This window comes from Lissotriton helveticus, chromosome 12 (assembly GCF_964261635.1).
Source record: "Lissotriton helveticus chromosome 12, aLisHel1.1, whole genome shotgun sequence".
NCBI lineage: Eukaryota > Metazoa > Chordata > Amphibia > Caudata > Salamandridae > Lissotriton > Lissotriton helveticus.
In genome coordinates, this window is record NC_136073.1 from 812,985,614 (window position 1) to 813,008,493 (window position 22,880).

The window sequence follows — 22,880 nt, forward strand, 5'->3', positions numbered from 1 at the left end:
TATTTTAGCACCACCTCTTCACTCCCTTTTTTGATATTTTTTCTATGTTGAGAAACGTCAGACCTCTCCTCCCGTACCTCTACCGCATTGGACTTACAAGGGCACTGATTCACCCTAAAGAGGATTATTGCAATAGTGTCAATGCAGGACTGAAAATGTCTCAAATTCAAAAACTAGAAACTATTCAATACCAAACAACCAGAATCTGTCTTCACCTCAGAAAATTCTTACCATCCTCACTGTCACCGATGAACCTCTATTGGCTGCCGATACCACACAGGATAAACTCCCAAAAAACTATGTATTACACATAAAGCCACAGACACATCTGGCTCCAACTGTTTCCAACCACTGGCTACACAATACCAACCGAAAAGAAATCTTAGATCTGCCTTTGCATTTCAACTCATTCAGCCTGTGCAAAAAATAACTACATTTGGAGGTGAATCACTAAAATGCATAAGCCTACGCCTTTGGAATACTCAACTATCTGAATTGAAAAGTCCAGAAGACCGCCACCAATTCGGGAAAAACCTGAAAATTGTTCCACTCACAGAAGTGCTCTTATCACTGTAGGGCCAATGTGTAAAGACTTCCACTGCTACCTTTTTCACATTTGTTGGCATAGAATAGAATAATTGAATTGTATATACCCTCTTCCTTTCACCTTTGAATATCATTTGCATTTTCTCCTCTGACCGTCTCCTCTGCAGTCCCATTTCTCCTACTCTCACAGTGCTCTGAATTTGTAGTTTGGTGACACGTAAGTGCTTTATAAAACTCCTTAAAGAAATAAATAAGATCATCTTTGTGTAGGTGTTTTCTAATACACGAGTCTCCAAATACATAGGATGTGCTAACTGAGTTATTGCTTGAACGAGGATTTGCTGTTGGCAGCACGTTTTTTTTTATTTTTTAAGTTATGAGGCTCACTTTTTGAAAAAGCATATACTTCATGACAGATAATTTTGTTTGTAGATATGTAACCCCTTGTGCTCTACTGGTCCTCATGTGGGCAGTCTTTCCTGGAATATTTGTTTATATTGAAATGAAGCTTTATCCTTCCTGAAGGCATCTCTCACTCTTTGGGTCCTGGTGTTTCCAAAGTGTGTTTCTGTGATCCTCAGATATGCTTTGCACCCTGGTCTGGTTGTAATGAGGTGCGGATTTGGTGAATGGTCCTTGACGTGGTCCTAATGCACTGATCAATATTGGAAGACCCGGGGCACGTAAGTTGAACTCTTTTTTTTTTTTTTTTTTATTAGAAATTTTTTATTGGTATACAAAAGAAGGTCGTACAAAAATATATATATACAGATATAGGTACACAGACGACAGTCATATATATCTACTGTTCTCCCTCCACTGGAGAAGAAAAGAGAAGAGAGGGGGGGGGGGGGTGCGCACGTAGTTGTCTTTGATTGTCCTTTATTGGGTCGTCCTCAGGAGCTCATCAAGCGGGTCCCACATGTGCAGCTTGGCTTTGTGTTCTTTCGAGAAGGTGCCTGTGATGTTGTCGGCTCCCCTCAGGAAGGTAATCCAGTTGATCCATGTTTTAAAGCTTGCTTTGGCTGTGTTTTTCCAGTTCGTTAGGATCATTTTGAGGGCTGCTGTGAGAAGTAGGTCTAGGAGTTCTCTTTCTTCTTTACTTTTTAGGTTCGCTGTTAGGTGCTCAGTCGCCAGGCTGACGAAGCTGATCTCCAGATGTGTTTTGAGCATATCGTTCAGGAAAGTGTTGATTTGTGCCCAGAACTTCCTGACTTTCACGCAGGTGAAGATAAGGTGTTCGAGGGTCCCTTCCTCTTTCAGACAGTTCCAGCATTTGTCTGAGTCTGCTATGCCGACCTTGTGGAGTTTGGATGGCGTCCAGTATGCGTTGTGGAGCAGCCAGTATTTTGTTTGCGCTAGTTGTGGGGTGATTTTGTTTGTTGTCGCTGAACTCCACATTATCGCTCGCTCCTTTTCATTTAATTGCCTGCCCAGGCGCATTTCCCATGTGTTGGTTGCTTTTTTGTTCTGCGCCATCTTGGATGGGCTGAGTAGTTTATAGATTTTTGCCGTTTGATGACCTGCTGAGTCGATGAGCTGCAGATACTTGATGATCCCCGGCTCTCCTCCGCATAGGTTAGCCTTTGTTATTGCTGTCTTAATTTTTAGGAAGTTATAGAACTCTTGGTTCGGGAGGTCATGTAGCTGCTGCACGTTCTGGAACGTCAGCGGTTTTTTCTTTGTTTCCAATTGACTGGGCGTGCTGATACCTTCTCCAATCCACGTATCATTGTGCAGTGTCGCCCCTTGGTAGGTCACTTTAGTGTTGAACCAGATGGATTCCCAAGCAGTGCCCTTCAGTTTCTGTGCCATGTGCCTGTCCACTTTCAGCAGGGCATCTCTGGTGTGTTTTAGTATGGCGCTCGTTTTCAGTGGGTGCCGGTTCGCTGTTAGGAGTGCTATTGGCTTGAGTCCTCCTAGGATGTCTTGTTCGACCTCCAGCCATACTGGCCTGTACGTTTGTGTGGCATCTACCCAGGCGATACCCTGTCTCGCCAGACAAGCCGTCTGGTATGTCTTGAAGTTCGCCAGGTTGAGGCCTCCGAGGTCTCTTGACAGTCTTAGTTTTTGTAGGCTTATCCTTGGCTTCTTGTTTTTCCACAGGAAGATGTTTATGAGCTGGTCCAATTTTTTGTGAAATGTCTCTGTCATTGGAAGTGGTAGCATTGATAGCGTGTAGTTTATTACCGGTGTTATCATCATTTTGATCGTTTCAATGCGTCCCCACCAGCTGATGAACTTTGGTGACCATAACTCCAGTCTCTCCTTTATCTTCTTCAGCGTGAGGTCCTCGTTGTGTTGCAGGGTTGACGTGAGGTCTCTCCCAAAGTGGAGCCCTAGGTATTTCAGAGGTTTCGTTTGCCATGCTAGGCCGGAGTCGCCTAGGACTTATCTTGTGGTATGGACATTCATTGGCTTACACTCCGATTTCTCCTTATTGAGTTTGTAGCCTGAGGCTTCTGCGTATTCACCTATTGTGGCCATCAGAGCTTTTATCGACGTGGAGGGGTTCGCTGTTGTGATTAGGATGTCGTCGGCGTATGCTGCTAGTTTGACGGTCTTTCTCTTGAGCTTTACGCCTGTTATCTCGGTGTTGTCCCTGATTCTGGCTAGCAGGGGCTCTAGTGCGAGCAGGAATAGTCCGGGGGAGAGGGGGCATCCTTGTCTGGTTCCTCTGCCCAGCGTGAGCGTTTCGGATGCGCTCCCGTTTACCACTATTTTCGCCTTCGGTTTGTTGTAGAGGGCCATGACCATCGCCGTGTACTTCCTGCCTAGGCCAAACGCTCCCAGACAGTTACCCAGGAAGGGCCACGAGACTCTGTCAAACGCCTTCTCCGCATCCAGCGCTATCATGACTGCCTGCTCGTTGCTGCTTGCTGTGTGGTTGATCAGGTGGCACAGTAACCTTGTGTTGTCCTGCGACAGTCTGTTCTTTATATATCCCACTTGTGAGGGGTGGATGATGTTCGGCAGGATCCTGTTTAGTCTGTTGGCTAAGACTTTTGCGTAGATCTTGCAGTCGAAGTTTATTAGCGATATTGGTCTGTAGTTCTGGGGATATTGTGGGTCTTTCCCCTCCTTGGGAATTATGGTGATGTTGGCCTCGCACATGGACTCCGTCATCCTCCCTTTCTGGATGCATGTGGAGTATGTTTGTGCCATCAGTGTCTTGATGTGTTCGCTGAAGGTTTTATAGAATGTCGCCGAGTAACCATCTGGTCCTGGCGCCTTGTTCCGTTTCAGTTGGCTTATGGCAATTCCAATCTCTTCCTCCGAGATATCAGCTTCGAGCGATTCCCTTTCCGCCTCGTCCAGCTTCGGCAGATTGGTTTGACTGAGTAGGTCCCGTCCTGCATCTTTGCTCAAGTTTTGATCCTCAGTGTACAGTTCTTGGTAAAATTGTCTGAAAACCTCTAGTATTCCTTTGTTCGTTGTTTGGGATTTGTTCGTGCGGTCCGTTATCGCTGCTATCGTGTGTTGCCTTTGTTTTGCCTTTAAGTAGGACGCCAGCTGTTTCCCTGCTTTGTTTGCTGCACATAGGTTGTCCGACTTGAACTTCGTCAACCAGGAGCCCGCTCTTTCGCTTAGGATCTTGTTCAGCTCGTATTTCTTTTTTGTGAGCAAAGTGAGCGTGTTTTTGTCCGTTATGTTAGCACAGTGACCTCTCTCCAGTGCTGTTATTTCCTCCTCGAGCTCACGGAGTTTTTTGTTCCGCCCTCTGTTCATCCTGGCCTTGATGTTTATCAAATTCCCCCTTATTGTCGCTTTGAGGGCATCCCATACAGTGTCTTTCCCTACCTCGCCATTGTCGTTGTGTTCGAGGTACTCTTTGATTGTGGCTTCAATTTCTTTGACGTTCTCTCTGTTCTGGAGGATGTCATCGTTCAGTCTCCACCTCCTCGTTGGGTTCTCATTGTGTTTCCCACTTAGAGTGAGTGTTATGTGAGCGTGGTCTGAGACGGTGATTGCGGCTATCTCCGTGTCTTCTATGAGGTGCGTGTGTGTGTTGGACATCAGTATGTAGTCGATCCTGCTGTAGGAGTTATGTGGGTGTGAGTAGAAGGTGTATTCTCGCGCTGTCGGGTGTTGGAGCCTCCACGGGTCTGCCAGTTGATGTTTGGTGCATAAGTCTTTCAGGGTGTTGTTGTTGTTGTTGGAGTTGTGACTCGGTCTGTTTGGGTGTCTGTCTGTTGCCTGGTCCATCGTCTTGTTCATATCCCCGGCTGTGATCAGGAGGTCCTCTTGGGGGAGATCTGATAGCTTGCTGTCCACTCCCAGCCAGAATTGCTTGTCTTCCGAGTTCGGACCATAGATATTGACCATGTGGATTGTGTCGCCTCCTCTCTGGACGCTTGCTATGAGCACGCGGCCATCTTCATCAGTGTCTACTGCTAGTGTTGTCATGTTGGCCTTCTTGCTCAGGATAGTTATTACTCCTCTTTTTTTCCCTTTTGCCGGTGAGCAGAGTACCTCCCCTATCCATCTGGCTTTGAGTAGATTCACCTCCTCTTTGGAGAGCTTGGTCTCTTGGAGCATGTACACATCTCCCTTTAGTTTGGACAAGTAGTCTAGGATTTTCCTACGTTTGACTGGGTGGTTCAGTCCTTTAACATTCATGGACACTACCTTCAAGTCAGTGGACAGGCCCGCTCTAGTTGGATTTGTCATGGTGGTTTGGCTTCGTCGCTTGTGCTTTGCGTTCTGCGGCCCCCCCCCGGGGTGCTGGATGGGAAAAAAGAAATAGGAAAAGTATAGGGTGCCTGTGGAGAAAGGCAAGATTCTAGGTCCTTTGTTCAAGACGCAACCGGCGGCTCTGCCATGTACTATCATATCCGCCGACTTCACTCCCCCCCCTGGCCCGACCCCCTCCCTCCCCCCTCCCCCCCGTCAGTAGTAAACCGGGTGTGCGACAGCAAGGGTCCTCACACTCCCCCCCCCCCAAGTTCTTCCTGAGTCTTTTAGTCCTTAGCATGTTATCCAAACAAAAAAAGAGAAAAACCCCCGCCCCTCATGGTCAATTTCAAAAGAAAAGGATATGATCAGCGGATTGCCCGCCCGTTCTTCCCCTGGCCACCGTGGCCTTGCTGAGGTAGGTATGGTTGTTCTTGCTGTTTGGTGGCTTACGGCATGTTCTGTATCCCGGTGGCTGTGGCCAAACTCGTTCTGCGGCCCTCTGAGGTAGTATGTTGATATCGTATGAGGTAGATTCCCTTTTTTTTTTTTTTTTTTTGAGGTAAGTTGTCGTTACTGTCCGAGTCTCCTTGCATGGTTGCGCATGCTTGGTACTCCAGGCTATTGTTCGTAGCAGTCAAGAGTCTCGGTGGTTGCTGTTGCTCCTGTACATGGTTGTCTGCGATACACGTGTTCCTTCAAAAGCACTCCTTCTTATTCACCTCCTTCGTGTGTTTCGTCAGAGGATGCCCTTCTCTTTGCCCCTGGGCTCGGCAGCTCCATCTCCTCTGGTTCCGGGTCTCGCAGGTATCGGTGCAGGTCGTTGGGGTCGTCGAAGATTCTGCTTCCGTGTCTGTCTGTCACTCTCATCCTGGACGGGCCTGCAAATGTAAAAGCAATGTTCTTTTTTCGCAAATGTTCCCTTTGGGCTAGGAAGCCTTTCCTCACCTCGACTGTTAGTTTGGAGAAGTCCTGGGTGATGGTTACTTTGCTCCCGTTTATCATCATCGGGCGGCCCTTCCTGGCTACCGCAAATATCGCCTCTGTTTGGTTTTCTCTTAGGGGTTTGCATATAATGGGCCTAGGGGCATTGCTGTTCATCTGCTTCCTGGCCGGTATGCGGTAAGCTTTGGTAATCTCCAGCGGTTTGTCGAAGCTGAGTCCCGTTATTTTAGGTATTAAGGCCTCCAGCATCAGGGCGCATGCCCCCGGTGTGTCTTCTTCCTCCTCGGGAACTCCCAGGAGTCTTATGTTCCCCTTGCGGCTCCTGTCCTCCTGCTCCGCCATGGCCTTTTGTAGCGCCGTTGTTCTCTTTATCACAAGGCCCATGTCCTTATGCGTTATGTTTGCGCTGTCCTCCAGCATGCCTACTCTCTTCTCTACCTCGTCTATTCTGCCATTGGCTCTGCTTTGCTCCGCTCTGATTGCTATTAGCTCCATTTGGATGCTGTCTACTGTCTTTTTTGTGGCTTTCGCCAGCTCGTTCCCTTCGGTTATTTTCTTTAGGAGCGTGTCCAGCGTGATTGTGCCTTCCCCATGGTTGTTTCGCTCCTTTCCCGGGGACGGTGGGATTTCATTCTTGCTTTTCTTCGGGTCATTTGTGCCTTGTTTCCCCTCTCTGCCTGCCATGGCCTCGGTCCCTCTTTTGGCCTGGTTGTTCTTGGGCTTCCCTTCTGTTGGTGGGCGTCCTCTTGCGGCTTTGTCTCCCCCTTTACCCTCTTTGAGCCTCAGGGTGTTTGTCAACGTTGTGGTGTTGTCTCTAAACCTGGGTGGCCACTTGACCACTCTGGTTTTCGTTCTATACTCCGCCAGCCTCCTGCACCGTGCTCTCTGGTTCTTTTGCCTTTGTTCCGGTGGTCGTTTGTTGTGGTTTGTATGGTCACGTTGTTATCAGCGTCCCTGCTTGCCTGGCGCTGCTTGAGTTGCGCTTGAGTGATTGCCCCCCTTTAAATGCCGGCCTTAGTTCTGAGTAGCGCTCATCTGTTTGCGCTGTTTGTTGGGTTGTTGTGCGCTGTTCGGGTGCTTTGGCAGGATGGCCACCTTGTGTTTCCTCCCCCTCACCAAGATGGCCGCCTTGTTGTTGGCTTCACTACTGCCTTGGCTCCGCTTTGTGAATGTCAGCCTTAGTTCTGAGTTGCGGGTTGAGGGAAGACGGGCAGTGCGTTAACTGCGCTGATCTGTTTGCGCTGTTCACTATGGGCTGTGCTTGACTGATTGCCCCCTTTTTCTAAGTTTGAGGTCTGAGTCGTGGGCTGTAGGGATCTCGTTTGCTGCGTTGATCTTTTTTTTTTTTTTTTTTTTTTTTACACTGGGGGTGTACCGCTGTGTGGTGCTTTGGCAAGGTGGCCGCCCTGTGCTTCTTTCTCCTCACCAAGATGGCCGCCTGGCGCTGCTTGGGTTGTACTTGAGTGATTGCCCTTTTTCAGCCTTAGTTCTGAGCTGCGGGTTGTAGGAAGTAACAAGGCTACCAGCGCGCTTGTTTGCGCTGATCTGCTGTGCTGTTCCGCTATGCCGGGGCTTGCTTACTTGCTTGGTAGAGCGATGCTTCGGCAAGATGGCCGCCCTATGCTTCCTCCCCTCACAAAGATGGCCGCCTTGTTGTTGGTTCCCCTGCTGACGTGACGCTGCTTGGCCTTGGCCTTAGTTCCGAGTCTCGGGTTGTGAAAGATATGGCCAGCGCGCTCGCCGGTCTGTTTCGCGCTGTTCGCTGTGGGCTGTGCTTGAGAGAGCGCCTTTTTTTAGAAGTTTTACACTTCCGAGTTTTGGCTCGCGAGTTGGGAGAGGGCAGCGGGTCCGTTCTCTGCGACGATGTCTTCGCGTGTTTCCTGCGCTGGTATCTTTTGCGCTATTGCTGTTCTTTACCTTGTATTTGCGCTGTTCGTTGGGCTGTACATACACTGCGGGGCGTACCACTGTAGGGTGCTTTGGCAAGATGGCCGCCCTGTGCTTCTTCTCCCCTCACCAAGATGGCCGCCTTGTTGTTGGCTTCCCCTGCTGGCCAGACGCTGCTTGGGCTGTGCTTGAGTGACTGTCCCCCTTTTTTTAAAATTTTCCAGCCTTAGTTCTGGGTTGCGGGTTGTAAGCAGTAAGGGGGCGACTAGCGCGCTTGTTGCGCTGTTCTGCTCGCGCTGTCTCGCTATGCCGGGGCTTGTCTGCTTACTTGGTTGTCCCCTCCCGGCGGTTGCTTCTGCTGCACCGATCGCTCGCCTTGACTGCCTCTCTCTTCTACTGGGGCGGTAGGATCGGGGCAGTCGTGTGTTGTGTCTCCGGGCTGGCTTGCTCGTCGTCAGTGTGGCTTGTTATCTTCCCCGGGTCTGCTTGGTCACGCCGCCATCTTGGGGTCGCTCCTCTTTACCCCCTGGCAGCTCGTCTTCTCCTCCGTCATCGCCTCGTTCCTGCACTTTTTCTTCCACTGAGCCTCGCACGGGGTGCCTGATCGGTTCCTACACACCTCCCTAGCTTTGGGGCCCGTTTCTCTCGCGTTGAACTATGATGCGCGCCGCTCGTTGGACTTGGGGGTTGGGAGCTCCGGACTTAGGTCTCTAGCCTCCTTGCCATCCAAGCCACGCCCCCTTGAACTATGATGCGCGCCGCTCGTTGGACTTGGGGGTCGGGAGCTCCGTAAGTTGAACTCTTAACATCTGCTTAATCTGAAGGACCTTGGAAGAAAACTTGGAGTAGGGGGCCAGCTTCAAAGGTACAGATTCTAAGGTCTGAAGCACCTGGGAATCCTCTCCGCATGATAGATACTCATCTCAGAAGCGCTAGAGTCAAAAGGAGAGCACTGAATTCACATCAGTGTGTAGGTGTCAGAACAATTAATGGCCTGAAGTTGTCTGGCTTTTCCTCCAAGGGTAGGTGGCCTCGATGTAGAGTAGGATTTGACTACTGTTGTAGCCATAGTGGACTGATGCAGACTCAAGCCCTTGGAAACTAGTAACATTCAACAACCCTAGTCACCATCAACTCTGCAGGAAGAGCGATTGAGTTTCAGTCACTCGCCTTTGGAGTCATAAACTCTGCTCATATTCATTTAACGGAGGCATTTCTCTCACTTATGCTGCATGTGAGGTTCCGTACACCCAGCATAGGCAAATGCAATGGCAGGATTACAATGATCAGATGGCATAGGGGTGATGGAGTCAGGAGCCATGTCACCTGTTCAACTATGACTTTTATTCCTACTTAAAGGGATCATTTAGGGCTTACTACCTGGGTGTCCAGGTAAAGGATAACAGGTTAAGGGTTCTGCCTTTTTAGGCCTGTTAGGACACTGCCCTAAAGCACTCGGGTTAGAAACTCTACCTCTCTAACTCCAGAGCATCAGGTAAGTAGTTTCTCATCACTAACTACTACACTGCTATTGGCATCTAGCGGATTAGCACACCTGGAAAATACGCTCATGTTCAACTCCAGGGTGAGGATTGCTGGTACTGGGCTCCAGAGGACAATTACCCCCCCCGGTCAGCAGCCCACCTGCTGAGCCCTAAGAGAGTAACTTAAGTGATGAATCCCCTAGGCTCCAGCTAACCTACTACCCTGTAGGAGCCTATCACCCTGGGTATAGCCACCAAAAGACCAACTAGGTAGACAGATGCCCTAGGTACTATTCGCATTCAATTACTCAAGAAGAAGACAGTCGCTTCGAGACACCAACCCCTTGTTCGAGCACCAGTAGAATCCAGGATCAACCCACTCTATCTCTAACCACAAGCTGGCGAACAGTGAATAGTGAACTCTTGTCTTTCGGATGGTCCTTCCGGCCTCTGTCTGATGTAAAGTGTATCGCCGTACAATGCCAAACAGCGCTACACTACCTGAGCCATAATCTTCTACGGGACAGGCATAGAATGCTTGAAAGGTCCTGTGGGACTTTACTGGCAACTAGAAGGCCCAGATGGAGGTTATTCCAGCTCACCTAACTAAACACTCCTGACTCACCGGACTGGTCTATGAACACGGGAGTGATTTGCCACACATTGGTGGTCACCAGAGGACTCAACTATAGTCCACCATGTACGTCCGGAGTAATGCAAACACCACCGTCCTATTATGAAAAAAAGGTTGTTTATAACAATGCATGGCGGTAAATCGTCTTAATTGACATCTCATTATGGCGATCATGTAAAGGAGGACCGTGATGCCGGCCATCGGGCCGATCTCATGTTCCCAATCTCTCCTCCTTGACACTTGTTACCCGCCACAAACCCATAAGATCATGAAGTAGATGTCCTCTTGCCTCAACCACCAGCATAGGAACTAGGATAGAGAACTTAAAGCAGCATTACCAGTACAATAGAGGGTCTGACTGAGCTAATCAGCGTGGCCAGCATACCGCAGAGTTTAAAAATGCAGAACTGTCCCTCACTCGTCCTCATCCATCGCATCGCCAAGCATGTTGTCCCATATCACAATAACCGTACCTCAGTGGACATTGCGCACAATTCGGAAACACTTCCCACGTAGCCTCAAAGCAAAGAACACACACTCTCACTCACTCACTCACTCACTCACTCACTCACTCACTCACTCACTCACTGTGTTAAGTGCTTCAGTGCCCCCACATAGCGGTAGTTAATGCTACACAAATGCTACAATACAATAGATTATCTTACATGCAAATAGTGCCATGTCTTACTAGTCTTACATCCTCAAGTTGCATGGTGTTTCAGAAAGTGGCCTCCCTCTACATTCCAAAAGCCTGGCATGAAATATTGCCCGGACTTGAAACTGGTGATTGTTTTCCTCATATTATCCCTCCCATCGCCTGCACGCCTCCGCTCTCTGAGTGAAGCCTACTCTATGTCACGTGTCTGTCTGACCTGTTCTCGATTATTGTATTTCTGCAAATTGCCCTCATTTCATTTCATAGATCAAACCTTCTCCTTTGGAACCACACTTCTGCAAGCCAACAGTACTTAATGTCCTCTCGCCTATCTTCGCCCAACTACATGAACTTACATAGTGCCCACTAATGATCACACCTAACTCGTATTAATCGAATCTCCCACCACACCGGAGTAAAGGCGTGGCATACTTTCATTAGGAGCAGAGGACCCATCCTCAGCAGGGTAGTTAGTATTATGTCAATGCAAGTACAGTGCAGTGAGAGAGTGGGTGCAGGGCATTGAAGGGCCCAGTCCAAACAGGCACAGACTGTGCTGGTAATGCGTGAGTGTGTGCAGGATACACTGGCGCTGCCCAAGTATCTGCAGGTAGCACTGCCCCTGTATCTGGGGACTATGCTGCCAGCTCTCTTGTGTCTGCAGGGCACACTGGCAGTGCCCCTGTGTCGGCAAAATAGGTTGGCATTGCCCCTGTGTGTGCGTGGTATTCATGACCTGCTCCTCTGAACACAGGATACACAGGCCCTGTCCCAATATATGCAGGGCATGTGGACCTGACCATATATGTACATGCGATGCGGACCATGTTCCCCTGTGCACAGTGTACGCTGGTGCTGCCCCTGTAGCTGCAATGTATGCTGCCACTGTACCTATGTGTGCAGACTGTGCCATTAGAGCTCCACTGTGTGCATGGCAGACTGGCATCTTCCAGGTATCCTCAAAGGTGGCGGACATTCTCTCAAGCTCTGCAGGCTAAACCCGCTGGGGTCGTCTGTGCACAGGATAGACTGGCACTGTCCGCATAAGTGCAGGCTGTGCCAGCAGCATTCCTGTGTACACAGGATACACCGGCACTGCCCCAGTATCTGCAGGCTGTGCAGACAGTTCTACTTATTGCACATAGTACACAGGCGCTGCTCCTGTAACTGAAGGGTATGCTGGAACTGCTCCTATACATACAGACTGTGCCGGCAGCCCTCTGATGCGTGCAGGGTACACCAGCACTGCCCCGCTATCCGCAAGGTAGGCTGGCCCTGTCCCAATGAGCACAAAGTATCCCCATAGGATTCCTCTGTGCAAGGATACACCGGCGCTGTTTCAGTGTATTCAGGTCATGCCACAAACATCCTTCTGTGCACAGGATACTCTGACACTGCTCCACGCTCAGCTCCTGGCAGCTTCCTTTTAAAATGAGTTTACTCCCCCTTGCATCCCCTCCTTCTAATCCCTTCTCCCTCTGATTCATGCAAAATCTTTCTGACTACTGTGAACTCACAAACATCCTTCTCACTCTTGCCCCACTCCTTTTTAGCCATGCCACCCAACTAACAAGCACACACGGCCACTACTCAGAAACATAACTTACTACTTTCCCTTTTCAAATCCATTTAGATCATTCTATCCCCGCTCCACACTCCTCTTAAAATCTGTTCCTCTCATTCTGTTCCTATTCCAAACTACTAGACACACAAGAAATTAAGAGCACAAACCTAACACAACTAATGCACAAGTAACAAAAACATTTTTTTACTAACCCACTAAATATTTGTCTTGGGTTCTGGTGTAGAGTGCGACTCGCCGTAAAAGTGCTTCAATGCCTCGGCTGGGGTTGTAAGTTCTATGTAAATACATTTACAATTACAATTGGGGAGATTTTCGAGATGGCCTTTTATCTCCAGCACTGCCTTCTGGCCTGCGGTTCTGGCAGATGGCGATGCGGGCACTTGGCCCATGCACATATGTAGGTCTTTTCACCTTGCTCACGCTTGTACTGCCCAGATTGATTCACTTGTCACCAATGGAATGAATGATGCTAGCGAGCGTCACCTCATATGCGATGCGGGCACTCGGTCTATATACAATTGTAGGCCTTTTCACCTTGCTCAGGCCTGTACCGCTCAGATTATTTCGCTTGTCACTATCCTATAATGAATGATTGCGAGCCTCCTTGGTTCCGCGCTTGGTTCCACTTACATCTTATTCTATAATGTAGCCCTGAAGTTCACGTTCACTCACACCAGCCATCTCCATTCACAGTTATTGCCTTGCTGTGAGTCTTCTTGCGATTTTAATACCGGTTGTTCAATCGCGAGCACGGTGCGGTTGCTTTACACCAGGGCTGGTCCCTGACCCCCTGGACAGCACAATGTTTTACGGTCTGTATTAGACGCTCCCTAATCTCCTTCATTTCTCCTTATTTCCCACAGGCAATCCCTAATTATTCAGGCTTGTACCCTTACTGTCCTGATGATGATCCTACTATTTTTTTAAATAGGATCGAAACGTCGACTAATGTAAACAGTTTTCACATTAATCGAATCTGATAAAAAAGTGTATTTACTGTTTCCTCAAGCTTGTTTGAAATTGTGTTCAATATTCCACAAGCTACCCTTTCTTGCCTGATATGTTCCTGTCCTAAAGTGTACTTGTCATGTGTTTATGTAGGATGCAGGATTGTGTCCCACTGTATTGATGTGTTTATACTTTTGGTTTTGAAATTTTTGTATGATTAAATTGACTGTCCGGCTGGACACTCTTAATATAGCACTGATTGGAGTCTATATTTATCCTGATGACCATACTGTTCTTTTAAGGACCATTGTTCTAATACTAAACTGTTACCCAATGTCCTTATCTACCTTTCGGGTTCCCTTGTGTTTTTGAAAATATACCCAACTAACAAGCACACACAAGACCACTACTCAGAAACTAAACTTACTACTCTCCCTTTTCAAATCCATTTCGATCATTGTATCCCCGCTCCACACTCCTCTTACAATCTGTTCCTCTCATTCTGTCCCTATTCCAAACTACTAGACACACAAGAAATTAAGAGCACAAACCTAACACAACTAATGCGCAAGTAAACGAAAAATAAATTTTACTAACCCTCTAAATATTTATCTTGGGTTCCGGAGTAGAGTGCGACTCGCCGTAAAAGTGCTTCAATGCTTCGCCCGGGGTTGTAAGTGCTATGTAAATACATTTACAATTACAGTTGGGGAGATTTTCGAGATGGCCTTTTATCTCTGGCTCTCCCTTCTAGCCTGCGGTTCTGGCAGCTCCCACACTATACTGTATTGGATTGTTTACTCTGCTTGAGGAGCAGAGTGACTTTTCTCCACGTGTTTCCTCATCTTGGGTGTGCCTCATTGTTCTCAGCACAGCCTGGCACTTTTTCCAGCTACTACTTCCCCTTTGTGGCACGTTGTATATCTTCTGCAGTGTGCAGCCTCTCATCCTGACTGCCATCTGGAGGTGCAGACCAGGTGTGCTAACCTGCCTGAGACAGCCACACCTGACTTCAGACTTTAGGGGCTCCGTGCGCATGCGTCCACACCCGTAAACCTGTGCGACATTTTTGTTAAACTGGTATAATCCTATGTAATTTTGTTAATTTCACATTACGCTTGTTAAACAAAATTCTCGAAAGTGCACTATTGCACCACGTCACATAATTACATGCCATTCACAGCAAATGTTTAGCAAAAGCATACGGGAACTACACAAATGATCATAATGCTAACTGGTGCTGTGCGTGGTGCTTGTGTTTTGCTCTACTTTTTAAAAGTGTCCTGGTGTCTGAAATGCACCAAGAACGCATTTACATCAAAATATAGCACCAAATAAATTTGGTGTAATTTTCCATAATTTTCTTACATTTGCCTTAATTGCACAAAAGCAAATTATGTAAATTTCGCATACCCGTGCTCTGGCGAATTGTCCATGTAATTTGCAGATTAAGCCAGTGCTTAATTTGAGCCTGTGATTTCCGGTGCTTGGCCCCGGCACTTAATTGTCAACACTGGTACTTATAGGAGTCTTTTATGTGAACAAACGAAGACGCCGCACGCAGTCCACATGAGAGACAGCCCTATTACCGATAAACGGGAAACCCGGTTACAACTTAGAAGATCTGTATGTCGCATGCACTCTATATAGAGGACAGCGTCGCCATTTTCTAGCGATACAAGGAATACCATTATAACTTCGTCACCGGATGGTTAACTAATCTGCCTATTCTAAAACGTTCATCTAGTAATGACGAAGTGTTAGTCTCGTGTATCCACCAGCCACATTTGGAGACTAAGCATCACACGACTAGGACCCCACATCATATATCGAAGGTAACCAAAATTCCCCATAAGCTGCCAACCGTGTTGTCTACATCAAAAAGAACATCGTCATTTTACAAACAATCCTCTTCACACTTTAACAGCATCTTGATGGTACAGTCCTGATGAAGACACAGTCCACGTGTCGAAACGCGTCGACAGGAAACCATCCATTTATTTTTATATTGTTTCTGATTAATTTCTCAATTTTTAATCATGTATGCATATGCAACACTACAGTGAAGTCCTATCAATTTTCAGTATTGAACAAATGATTTTATCAAATGATTTTTTATATAAGAAAAACTATAAGATATTAAAATTCACTTTATACCTGAAAGCAGTTGTATACCGTTTTTAAAGACATTATGTTTTGCTAACTGAATACGCCAGTAACTAATGTGTATGCCTGGGTAGTTTAGTTCACATAAATTATTTACCCTGACCCAGGAGCGTGATCCTTATGAGGGGGTCCTGGTTTCTTCAAATACTTATAGGAGTCTGCCACAGTTGTTTAGTAATAAAATATACATTAAAATCACTATTACTTTCTGCCCAACCCATTCTTATAGCTCTGGGAGCATGGAATAGTCTGAATTGTAGCACTTGTAAGAGTGTGGAAGTGGCGCAGCGGTCTTGAGCCCGCAATATGCTCGGCGGGACTGCCGCGGTGCAGCAGCGTGGGGGTCCTGCACCGACAAACTCGTAATCAGGCCAAACGTATTCCTAAACCAATGTGTATGGACTTGGAAGACAAAAATAATCAGGTACACATTAAGTTATGTACAATAAATCTAATAGTTCGTTCATTAACACGTGAAAACAAAAACAGTCACAAACAGGCACACCGAGGAGGAGCAGTGTTGTGCTGAAGGAGTCCTAGTCTGCGTCCACCGGCTGGGACGCCGAGACAGCTCAGTCTTGGTAGGACTCAAGTTTTTCCAATCCTAGCCCAGTCTCGAGCTGCACCAAGGGTCCAGACTGTTCATCTGAAAGAACAAGAAAGAACTATGTGCAGATACTCTACACAGACACAGGACCAAGAAGATGTGGACTCTTGCGAAAAAGGACCTTAGATTGAAAGGCTGTAGTTATGTGTGGGAAAACAGTGGGTTGTGATCACACCGCTACACAGGACTCTAGGACAGAACGCTTGTCGCTGAAAGTGACGTTGAGCTCACAGACAATAGGACTCTGGTACACTTGATTGGAGAATAGACACCAGGAATTTTTGAGGCTTTTGTAATCAAACAGAATGAGAACAATACATATTATTTACAGATTCCTAGTCTTTGAATACTTCAACTTTGGCAGGAAGGATCCCTGGAGACTTTCAAAACAATACCCTTTGTTTCTTTATTTTTTAATCAATTTTTAATAAAAAGTGATCTTTTGTGACTAAATGTGTATCGTCTATTAAATCAACCCTCATAAACAACATTGTTTTATCACTCAAGGAATTCTAAAGATTGCAAGATTTTTAAATGCAAGTTTTAAAAAGCAGATGAAGAAGATGAGTGTGGAAAGATGAATAACCAAACCAAGAAAGACAGATAAATCCATCCCATACCTTACATCAATCCCAGCTCCCTAAATAGATGAAACAAGGAATTTGTGATTAATAGATGCCACTCTTCCCTAATAAACTTTGATAATCACCACCTTCGTCTGAACATCCTTCAATTATCAGAAAATCTCATTCTGGGGCATGTTTAGTAGAACACCCCCCACCTAGAAGCCAGACAAGGGGCTCATACTAGAACTGATTATTTTTATGCCACTATGGGCCACATGTAGGACGGAAACATTTTGCGAGTTCCTAATTGCGACTTGCAATTAGGAACTCGCATATTGCGATGTACAACAGTGTCTGAGACACTGTTTGCCATTCCCAATGGGTTGTAAATGGTCCTGCCTCAGCAATATTCATGAGGAAGGTCACAATGTACGACCCAATGGGAATGGCCTGTAATCACAGGGATGGTGGCCTACTGTGGTCAGCAGACCACCATGCTTGTGATTGCTTTTTAAATAAAGCGTTTTTTTTCTATTGAAATGCATCCTGTTATCCCTGAAGTAAAACGGGATGCATTTCAAAATGAAAAATGAAAAGTTTATAAGAATAGGCAGTGGCCCATTGGACCATTGCCTGCTCTTAAAAAATACAGGACATAGCGAAGATGTACGGCTTTTAGCAGCAGATGGCAGTGACTCCCGAAGAAGGGCGTTGAGCCCGAAATGCATTGGGTTATGTTTATCGAATAAAACACTGCCTGGAATGAATTCATGCCTCAGTCTTGTTCTTGGAAAAGGCCCTCTGTAGTCTGTTGTGGGTTAGAAAGCGCCGGGACACTCATCGGAGTGTCCGAGTGCTATATAAGACACCCATAACATAACATAACATAACACAACTGGAACAATAGAAATTTGCAACAAGCATGTACACTCAGCGTGTGGTCTCGTTTTAAAGGTTGAAAAATGGAAAAATGAACTTTGTTTATAAGGAACATATTGTGCAAAACTTATGGTTTCGATTGATCAAATCTGCCAAGGTGGCACAGCAAACTGTGCGGTTGCTTGGGACGACGTCCCACTTCTTGTGATATTATACTTCAGTGCCACAGGGCATGGCACTAATAGCAACCTGCACGCATTCTTTGACAACGACTGGATAAAACTTGATAAAATGGAAATACGAGGTGTGCATCCTGTCCCTCTACTGATGACTTAAAAAATAGTGGCACCCTTATTCACAAAGGGGGATCTCATGGGAACCTCTTCCTGTTTGCGAATGGGGTACCACCTCCTTCACGGAGTCGGTAAAATCTGAATGTTTTGCGACCGCATTCCAGTCGCAAAACATTCATACATGCCTCTGCGACTTGCTATTAGGTTAGGACGCCCTTAACATGCCCCTTCCTAATACTGTCTCGTAAACCCTACTTTGAGAGTCGATAATAGATTACTGACACGCAAAATAGGGTTAGTACATGCCAAAAGGCTCTTTGATGGTTGCAAATGGCCCAATTGGCCATTTGCGATTACTCACTAAAACCTGCCGTACATGTGGCCCTAAATCCTGCATTTGAGAAGTATGCCACTGATTCACAATTGTCTCCGACTTCTCAGTTTAACGCTCTGGCAGGTGAGGATATCCAGTCAACCAAAAGTGTGCCAGCCGGTAGAATGGTTGGGCTGAATCAGAGGAGAGCTCTTGAATATGCATTATTTGGATTACACTTTTTCATACAGTCTACGTCGATAAAGTATTCAAGACTCAAAGTCGCCAAATCGTCTCATCTGCACAACTGCATTTTCAGAAATGTAGCAGTCGATCGAGGTAGGGGATTGACGTCTGAAGGAGCCGCACTAAGGTCAGCAGCTTGAACGGAGTACATAGCTTTATCCGTTACTTTCCTCATTATAACACAACAGAGGTTCTGTTCATGTCATTTTACGTGGTTTAAAAACAGCGTCAGGAGCCATTAAGGATGTATACTCAACATGTAGCATTACCTCGATAACCCGACTTATTTACCTTCTAGTGACCACTTCGGTAGTAGATGCTTAAAAATGGACACAAGTGCTCTCACAGGAGCAGGGGTACTCATCCTACTGGACGATGACTTACCCGGCTCCATACATGTGTATCACATTTCTGTTAGTTCAAAAGCTATACAATCCAAGGTGCTTCCATCAGTCAACAAGTTTCCAGCATTGCATGAGAAGGGCCAGTTCCTCTCAGAAGTACTATATTTAACTTTAAAAACATTCAGGTCTGTTCTGAACCTGATTGTCACACACATGTTCCTAGTCTCTATGCTGAACTGTCCATGCACCAACTTTAGAATTTCCTGGTCAATCAGTAACATCAGGTTTCATGGAGGCAGGAGGCCATTTTGGCAACATCCTCACCAGCCACAAAAATATTGTGCTGGAGGAAAAATGAGGGGACGTTTATTTCAGGCTTGCACTTTTAACATATTGTCAGAGAAGGGATCACTGTTCAAGTTAAAGTAACTTTCGATTTAAATGAAAAACACAAACAGGAAGCTCCTGAGGAGGTGAGAGAGTCAGTGTTGCGACCCTGTGTCGAGAAGGCCAAAATGTCTGGCCATGTGCTCTTATATTTTTTAGGGCATTTCCCAAGCATTGCAAGACTTTCCAGGCTAGACAATGATAGGGCAGGCATTCACTGAGTTCCTGATTAAGACCTCTTCACTACTACAAGAAATGCAAAATGCCAAATTGTTGTATCCAGGAGTCCAGATATGTCACTATGTAATGGACTCAAGCCCACTAAGGCAATATCTGCATTGTTCCTCTCCTTCCTTTAGTAGGCCTCATGACCTGCAAACCAGGAGGAATCCTGATATAATTAACACATGCCTTAACAACGCAGTTGTGGTATTCCCATATTCTGCATCGCCAGCAGCTCCTAATGTCAAGCTAACCCGTAACAAATAAAATCAAGAGTGAACGAAGGGGCGTGGCGCACCAGGACAGCATCCTCCCTAAACAATAAATCAAGAACACAACAAGGCTGCCTCTGTGACAAGTTACTTGTTATCACCTGAGAGAATTTCTCATGAATGCATGCCCATAATAAATAGGTGTGTCAGGAGCCTTAAAAGCTTTTTTGACAAACCCTCGCCCACCAAGCTAGTTGGCATGTTTCATCATCCGGTTGCCACGTTCACCTGGCAGTCATGTATGGGGGCGAACAAAGACAGCAGGCTCTTAGACATAGGTGGATAGTTCCCAAAAATAATGAGGCAAGCGGATCAATATATGCAAATATTTGGATTTCAAATTCAAATTCGTCTTTATTCGATCATAAACAATCATAAAAGACACATATAACAATACAAGATAGTTAAAATTCCTTAAAATTCATAATAGCTTTAAAAAAAAAAGGATTCTTAAGAAGAAAAAAAAAATTGGATTTCATCTTTTGAGGTAGTGACTTTAGGATTGCAGAGTCCTTACCTTATAGTGTAACTTTCAGATTTTACAAGTCCTCGCCAGATGTGCATATTAAAGTGTGGAGGTTCTGTGGCAGTTTAAGGATTTCCAGCACAAACTTGGCAATGGCATTCAAGAAGTATTGTCGGCTCTCTGGCAGTAAAGAAGAATTCAAAATTATATGAATCCAGGGAGCCTATTGTTTTTTTGTGTTTATATGGGAGTTTTATATAGCGCAAACTCGACCTGAAGGTATCAGACGGCTTTACATGAGCACCAGTTGCGTTACAGATGGACACATTCAATTTTGTTAGGCACGGGGAGATTACGCGATTTGCCCAGAATCACAGGATGTTGAGCGTCCCTGCCGAGACACGAACCTTGTTTCCCATCTTCGGGGTCGACTGCTCTAGCCATTAGGCACATCCTCTCAGGTACAGGTAAGTAACTTTTTCTTCATGTGTATATGATGCTATTGATGTCTGCATGCATTTGAAGCTGGTGTAAGCATGTGCTTTTAGAGGTCAGTAAGCCACAAAAGCAGTGGCGGTTGATAACTTTTAAACTGGTGGGGAAGAAGTTACTTGAAAGTCATAATTCTTACCTTGATCAGTGTTCAAATGCAGTTATGCTCCTGAAAGCAAATCCCCCACCTCGCACTGCCAGATGTTACAATGTGCTTCCTGAACCCAGGGAACATAAGGCCCAAACACCCCAGCCAATTCAAGCACTGCTCACATGCGTTTTCCAATACTAAACAGCATGAGAGCAGTGCTAAGATTGGCTTTTCACACAGCTCGATGGTAGCCTTGAATGTGGAAACCTGAACTGCGCATGTGAGGTTGGCCACAGCACAAACACTGCCGAATCTCACATGCGCAGTTCAGTGACTCACAGCTACAGCCAGTTGTCCTACCCACCCACTGCATGCCGGGAGAGAGAGAGATCCGTAGCCTGCACCATAACGAAGGAAAGTGAAGGGAGGTACAAAGAAAGTATTTATATATTTTTTTATGTGGCTCACAATAGGGGGTCAACACCCCTTTGCTCCTATGGATGAGCGCCTTTGCATGAAAGGTTCAAGTTTGGTTCATGCCAGATGACTGGCTCTGTCTCGGCCCGAAGTCCACTAGGACCCTTGTCGAAAAACTAGCTAAGCTTTGTTATAGCTTTTGTCCCTGCTGCCTCTCACATGTGCTTGCATTATTCTCCAAGCACCATGTGTGCAGTAGAAGAGCGGCTGACCAGCACCTAAGGCGTTTAGCATCTTTATTACATAACTCATCAAAATGCAAAAAGCCTGCATCAATTGCCATCCCCTCTTCTGCAACCGTGGAAGTTTGCCCTAGGACTATGGGCTTTTGGCAACACTGGAAGGCCCAGGTAGAGACAGCCTTCCCAGTTTTGCAGGTTTTTTTTTATAATCAATTTTATTAGCATTTAAGGAAATAAAAACCTAAGAAGACAGCAGAAAAGTGCACGATACATCATTGTCCATCATCAACAAATTATAAGAAATCTCATTCGAAGTACAGGGTCCTTGTACTGGCTCTCTCAGGTGTAAAATAAAACCACAACATAAATAAGAAATCTGTATGAAGTTCAGCCCAGCAAGTTCAGCCACTTGCCCCCTACCTTTTCAAACTTCTCAGGGCAGCCACGGGCCTCATAAAGAGGTTCTTTCTGGGTCGTGCACCAGTCCACACCTCGGTGCCATTTACGTACAGTGGGAGGCTTCGCCTGCAACCAGGCCACTGCTATGTCTCGTTTGGCCACTGCCAACGCCGGGCCCAAGAAACACTTGTCGGCTCGGGAGCCGTCCGAGCCGTCAAACACACCTAGAAGGAGAAGGGTGGGATCATGTGTGACCAGCCACCCCAAGGTGTTTGTGAGTTCAGTTTCTATACCAGCCCAAAAGGGGGCAAGAACGGGACACAACCAGACCATATGGAAAAAATCAGCCGTGGTCTGGCTGCAGCGTGTGCAGTCCGGTGAGGGGCGCAGACCCGCCCTGTGTAGGCATGTAGGGGGGAGATAAGCCGTGTGGAGATAGTACAACTGGATGAGGCGTAGTTTCGAAGAGCATGTCAGGGTCTTGGGAGCCATCAGGGTGTCTGAATTCTGGAAGGGAAGTACCTTGTGAAACATGTGCAATAAGGGCGTGGCAGAGTTGCAAATATTTATAAAATTGAGTTGGGAGAAGGGAGTAGCGTTGTTGCAGGTCTGAAAAGGTCTGTATGTGGTCCTCCACCCAAATGTCCCTAAGTAGTGTAATCCCGATCCGGTCCCATTGCTGGAACCCTTGGAGAGCCGATACTTCCCGCAACCATGTACCATGCCACAGTGGTGTATGTCGAGTAAGAGTCTTGTCCCATTGCGTGTGACTTAGCGCTGTACGCCAGGCTGTGAGGACCGCTCTGGAAATTGGTGGAATGGTCAGCAGAATTGGGGATTCATATAGGTATGCTAGGAGCCGTGGAAAGTCCATGGTCCTGAGCTCAGTCTGGTAGGCCGGGTCAGACCAGCCTCCAGCAAACCAGTCATGGATAACAATGATTCGGGTTGCCAGATAGTAGAGGTGAAGGTTGGTCACCCCCATACACCCATCAAAGGGAGGTATCCGACAATGAGTCAAGGCCATACGTGGCCTCCCATTCCCCCACAGAAACTTAGTGAGCACTCCGTCAAACTCACGAAACCAACTGCCCAGGATATGGAAAGTGATATTCTGGAG